The following is a 6,715-nucleotide window of genomic DNA, read 5'->3' on the forward strand; positions in this document are numbered from 1 at the left end:
CACACACACACACACACACACACACACACGGCTGCGGCCCCCACCCTGCAGGTGGCCCTGATGCCCGCCCCCTTCTGCACACACTCATGCACGCTTCCTTCATGATGGCCTGTACTTATTGCACACCCAACGGGTGCCCCAGGCCCTCTGCTGTCCCTGCTCCTGACCACTCTCAGGGAAGAGGAAGGTCAGGTGGGGCCTGGGCTCCAATCCCAGGGACCTATCCCACCTCCATCCCCAGAATCCAGGACATTTCGTATCCTGTGCACATGGGCCTGGGTTTCTGGGAGTGAGCTTGGGGCCATCCAGCCAGGGAGCCACAGCCCTGAGGACAGGGACCTGCCAGGGGAGGCCCCAGAAGAACAGAGCAAGGACTTTTGGGAGACTTCAGCTCACAGCTCATGACTCAGGTTACTCAGGCCCTGCCCGCCAAGGGACACCCTTCTGGCAGGGACCTGGACAGGTGTCAGGCACCCAGGGAGGCTGTAAGGCCTCTGTGTCCTGTGGCTCCTCTTCCCATTATAATCACCCACACACGGGGACACATGAGAGCTTCCTGTCCACTTGATGACCAGTGGAGCCTCTGAAGACCTGAGTGGGGCAGGGCCTCAGAGTTCTGCCAAGAGCCCTGGAGTGCTGGGGACAAGGGACCTTTGTCTCCCCAGCGCAGGGAAGAGGGTTCTTCAGGTTCAGTAGAGGGGGAAGTGGTGACAGTCCCCTTGAGGCTCAGCTGAGGAGGGGTGGGGGAGGGAGGCTGGAGTCTGGGGTCCTTGGCCATCTTGGAGGTTCCTCCCTGCACCTGATCCTATGCACCCCTAAAAGCTGCATTCCTGATGGCTGCCAGGACCCCCTCATCGGCGCCCAGCCAGTGCCCTGGGGCCTTGCTACCCTCCCCTGGGAAATCCCCTTGCCGGCCCTGGCAGCCTCCCAGCTGGGGCTGTTCTCTAGGGGAGGTTCCGGCAGACTTGGGGACTTGGGCTTAGCCTGTGGGAAGGAGCTGGCTGGAGGGGCAGCCTCCATTGTCTCTGTCCAGCCAAGCGTGAGTAGGCTGCCTGCCGCCACCTGCATGATGCACTGGCACTCCCGCCTTCCTGCTAAGCCACACTCCTCCCTCCTGGCGAGGCTCGTCACCAGCCCTGGGCCTCGGGCTCCATAAAGTGGGGCCACATGGGGTCTCTGTCAGGGCCTGGGGCACCCGTTGGGTGTGCAATAAGTACAGGCCATCATGAAGGAAGCGTGCATGAGTGTGTGCAGAAGGGGGCGGGCATCAGGGCCACCTGCAGGGTGGGGGCCGCAGCCGTGTGTGTGTGTGTGTGTGTGTGTGTGTGTGGCATTCCCGTGTATGATGGGACCATAGTTATGGTTTTCCAAAGTTGAGGGGCCCTAAGAATCATTTCTATCCATTCCTTCATTTCTGTCCATTTCACAGATACCATTGGACACTCAATATAGGCCAGTACTAGGAGATCCAAAAATGAGTTAAACATGCCCCTGACCCCGTGAGTTGACAATTCTGCCCGCTGGCTCCCAGCCATCAGTATAGACAGATTCTATCTTGCTGGAGAAGCTTGATAGAAAAGCCACAGCCCTGCCTTTCCCCCAGAGTTCTGGCTCAGTCTTCTGCTCAGGGGAATGGGTACATGCCTTCAAAGCTACTTAGGTCACTGAGGCATAGTAGCAGTTAACAGCCACCCGAGAGCCCAGTGTCACTTTTACTAAGGTGGAAACGCGGCATCAGGTGGACCTGACTTGTCCAGGCCTGGTATTCTGAGGCTGAGGGAGCTGGGGTGGCTTTTTGACCTCATTGAACATGTGTCTTCATTTCTGACACCAGAATAAAAGGTGGAGGTCAGTCTGCACATATGGTGCTTTGCTCTGATGCTTTTTTGCTTGTGTAGAACCTGCACCTTCCCTTTCACCTGGGCAAGGGAAGCCTTCAGGACGGGGTGACTGGCTGCTGGCCTCACGGGGTCCATAGGACTGGGTCTGTGTGGACAGGTGGAGGCCGGGTGGGGATGCAGTTGTAACATACCGCCACTGGGAGGCGGGCTTGCATCTTCCTAGCTCCAGGCTGCTCAGGGGCCCAGCCACAGCTGTGGTCAGCAGGGGCAGGAAGTTAGTCTGTGGCCCCTGGGCCATCTTCATAACCAGAACCTTCCACTCCCCAAGCTCACAGGGGCCAAGAGGTGGGCTCTCCCAAGCAAAGGGTTGGAATGGGGATGGATTTCTGCAGCCTGAGAGGAGGAAGTTTGTGCAGCCTGGGGCCTTCCAGGGAGGCTCCTGGTTACCCAGGAGAGTGAAAGCAGAGTGACCCCCAGTTCCCAGTCCCAGGAGTGGAGCAGACCCAGGCTCCGCAGGCCCCCATCCGACCCTGGCTCCACCCTACCCTCCTCCTTTCCGTTTCTAAAGTCAGCTCCTTCCCTTGGCAGAAGAGCCTCATCCCAGGTTCACGGTGATGAGCCCAGGCTGGTCAGGGGGTTGAACTGGGCTCCAGTTCTTCCTGTACCCTCTATGGAAGCTCAGCCTCTGGGGCCGGGACCGCTGTGACCAGGCTAACACCCCTTGTAACCTGCTCCTGGCGGCCTGATGGCTGCTCAGCTCGTGGGCTGCGGAAGCTGTGGTTCACAGCACCAAAGAAGAGTCAAGATGGCCGTGGCCCGAGGCCCAGGCCACTCCTCAGAGTCCCCAGCAGAAGGAAAGAGGGGGCTGTGCAGGGACGCAAGGGGCGGGTTGGAGGGTCAGGGTGAGAAGCTAAAGAAGCAGGGTTGGCAGGGACACTAGTCCAACGGACAAGGATGTCCAGTACGACCAAGGAAGGCGGGGCAGGGGCGGGGAGCTGCTCAGAGGCTCAGATGAGTGACGGCTCGTGGCTTAGGAGCTTTGCTTTAAGATGAAATCAAGCAAAGCCATGGGTGGGGTCTGATGGGGTCAGGACTATGTGAAACTCTCAAGCAAATCTAAAAGTGTGTCAAGTTTTTTAAAAATTAAAAAGGAAAAAGTGGAGACAACGGTCTGGGGTCAAGGACAATCTGGCTGCACCTCTCAGCTGGTCCTTCCTTGTCCTCGCCCTCCCACCTTACCCAGTGCACGTTTGCAGTTCCTGCGTGGCCGCTCTCTCCCTACCACCGCCAAGACTTGGGTTTTCCTGGGTTCCTGTGTACACCCCCGCCTGGTCGCCTCCTCTTCCCTTCTCCCCAGGAGGAAGAGGTACTGTCTGCATGCTGTACCTGGCCTCCCCATGAGGCAGCACTGACCCCTGCCCTGTCCTCAGGGCTCCACGGGGCTCCTTGGCCCGCTGTGCTGTCTACCTCTCCTCATCTCGCCTCACAAACACCAAGTGTCACCAACACAAGGAAAAATACCAAGACCCTGAGTCAGAGTCGGCTGCTTCCTGCTCTCCTCATTTGTGATGACCTCACGCCCCAGGTGCTGGTCCTCGCCAGCCATCCTCTCTCACTGATTCCTGTTCCCAGTGACTGTCACTCACACCTACAGACCAGCTTCCACCCCACCCCTCTCTGCAAGGCCACTCCAGGGACCACTGATGACCTTCAAATTCGATGTCTTCTGAGCCTTCCTCCCTCCTCACCTCCTAGTAACCCTTGTCCCTATCAGCCACAAGGCCTGCCCAACCCTGCCCGAGGCCTGGATGACCTGGCCTGGGTGGTGGATCCCTGGAGTCGGCTGCCTGGGGTTGCGTCCTGCTGAGTGTGTTCTGTGTGACCACGGGCCGGTTTCCTGGCCTCTCATGCTCAGGTTTGCTTTTCTATAAAATGGGGACAATGCCACCATCTACCTCACCGGAGCCTGGAGGGACGGAGTGAGGTCACGCATGTAAACACCTGGGAACAATGCCTGGCCCGGGAGGAGAGCCTGGCAGGTTAGCTATTACAACCCCGCCCGGCCAGACTCCCCTGGTCACCCACCCCTCCTTCTCTGGGCTCCAGCCTAGGTCCTGCCCTAGGACACACCACTCTGTTCCAAGCTGAGCCTCTGCCCTGGGCTTTCCCTCAGGAGGTTTCCAGGAGTGGCTCTTGCTCAGAAAGGGACATCCATCGGCTCCTATGACTGGACCATGCATGCCCCGGGGAGGTTGAATCCAGGCTGCGCAAAGAACCAGCACCCTATTTCTCTCTCCTTCAGGGGCTGTATCTCTCAGGCCTTGAGGGCAGAAGCAACCCCCATTGTAGCAAGATGGCCTCAGTAGCTCCCGACATCCCTCCTCTTGGTGCAAATCTAGCAGATAGAGACGACCTACACCCTGGACATTTCAAGTTCAAGTCCAGAAATAGAGCCTCCTTGAGGTGCTGCCTGCCTTGCACAATGAGCCTGTGCTAAAATCAAGGTCCCCTGGGGGGGGGGGGAGATGGTGGGACAGGGACTGGCACCAGCTGTGTAGAAGTTCTGATGGCCAAAGGACAGGTTGGGAGGAAAGGATGATGGGGAGGAAACTGGACTGCTATCCACTCACCACTTCCTCCAGGAAGCCTACCTTGACCACCTCCTCCAGGTATTCCCTTCCCCTCTCTCCTCTCTCTATTTTGTTCTCTGCTTCTAGAAGAGCCTAACCTTCAGGACCTGGGGGTTGGTGTCCCTGGCTTCCTCGAGGCTGCTTCAGGGTCTGGCGTCAGAGTTGGAGGATGCACATCTCCCATCTTCACCCTCTCTGGGCCTCTAGGGATTCTAGAATTCCTCCTGGGATTCTCTGAAAGTTCTTTTTCTGCCTTTCCCACCGTCCTTTTCCTCCTCCATCCCCTAAACCCAGTGTTTCCACACAGGAGGTCTGACCCAGCCACTTCAGGGCTTCTGGGACAGCTCATGGAGGAGTGGTGTCCAAGTCGGAGCCTTCAGCCCTGATCTCTGTCCTGAGGTTTGGGCCTCGAGCTCTGTGGGCAAGTCCTGGGTCTCCGTGAATCCTTCCGTCGGGTGTGAGTACGCACAGGTGTTGTTGCTCATTACCCCTAGGACTGGACTTGGTGTCTTCTCCCCAGAACCTTCCTCTGCTTGTTAGGAGTTCAGGGACACCAAGATGGCGGGGACAGGGCCTAAGAAAGAAGTCACTGGGGGACAAGATGAAGAGACAAGGAGTCCTGTCCCTGTTCACAATAATTCCCATTACCATGACAACTTCTGCCCACGAGGACATCCCCAGGACAGCTCCCCGCCACTGGAGCACTTATCATCGTGACAACTTCTACCCCAGGTTCAAATTTTAAAATGACCAATGGGGGTAAAGTGGACAGTATTCTAATTAGGTTTTCTAAAATAACCAATGGAGAGAAAATTGGAAAACATTCTAATCAGGTATTGTAAGATAACCAATGGAAGACGATGGGGTAAGGTCTTCAATCAGGTCCACATAGGAGGAGCATGCCTCGTGGTTTAAGATATATAAGATCCTAATTTCCAGAGACTGGGGTCTCGAGCCTCCTTCTTGCTTGCCCCCTCTGGCCTACCTAACGGAGTGCCACCTTCACCTTTAATACGTCTGTACTTTATCTGTTCCTTCTGTGTGTCTTGCTCAATGCTTTGCTCAGGACACCAAGGACCTGGACTCCGTCTGGCATCCCAACAGTGACATCCTGACTCTCCCATCCCTTCGTCTGGTTCTGTGATGGCTCGACCTTTGCTTTGAAAGACAACTCACCAGGACCCACAGGGAGATCGGACCCAGATGGGCTTTTGCCTCCCCTTTGCTATCGGGATAGAGACTGTGGCTTCTGCTCTCTTTGTCTCTGTGACAGAGTTGGTAAGGGGCACATGGACAGGGAAGGGACGACTCCCTCATTGAGGGTCTGCAGAATAGTCTTGCCATGTCTCCCACCTCCCATATGCAGGGACTGTCCTCACCCTGAGCCAGACCAGACTTGTCACCTTGACCTCAGCTACTAGTATTTCCTCTGAGATTCTGGTCATGGCCAGGTGCCAAATCTGTGGTCCAAAACCCACTGGAAAGCCAGGCACAGTGGTGCACATCTGTAATCCCAGCAACTCAGGAGGCTGAAACGTAGGATGTGAGTTCAAGGCCAGCCTTAGCAACTTAGTGAGATCTTGTCTCAAACAAGCCAACCCACTGGACCAAGGAGTACCCGTGTGGAAGGCAGGGTCGGAGGACACAAAGTCCTTCTTTGCTCAGGACATTCTGGATTTTAATGCTGTCACTTGGACAAACCTGGAGAGTGACCACAGGGCTCTGCCTGCTGAACACTGCACAGGATGGCCTTGGGGAATGGCCAGTTTGGGGATTTGAGGGATCAGGTGCGCCTAGTACCCTACACCAGGGTCAAGGTGGATTTTTTCACTTAGAACTGAGCACTAACAAAAGTTCTGCTCCCGAGGCCTGGAATACGTCTTCTGCACCAGAGCCTGTCTGTGGCCATGGTGGCCCTTCCCTTCCACTGCTGAGAGATCAAGGCCACTCTTCAGCTTGACTTAGCTGGTGCTTGCGACCCTCCAACTGGCCCTGTTTCCTGTGGCCCTAAAACCTTCTTTTAAAATCGCATCTTATGGATTTATTGGATGCATTCCCCCTGAGCTGTGTGAACTCCCTGGAGCAAGGTGGGGAGTACATTACTATTTAAAATAAAATCAACAAAATGCCCGTGTGTCTGTGTCTTGGGTTGGACATTCCTTAAGGGCAGGGACCATGGCTGTTTATATAGCACCTGGCACAGTGTCAAACTGAGGCCTAAAGAAGGAATTCTGATGAAGAGGG

The sequence above is a fragment of the Marmota marmota genome, unplaced genomic scaffold, assembly GCF_001458135.2.
Source record: "Marmota marmota marmota unplaced genomic scaffold, marMar, whole genome shotgun sequence".
NCBI lineage: Eukaryota > Metazoa > Chordata > Mammalia > Rodentia > Sciuridae > Marmota > Marmota marmota.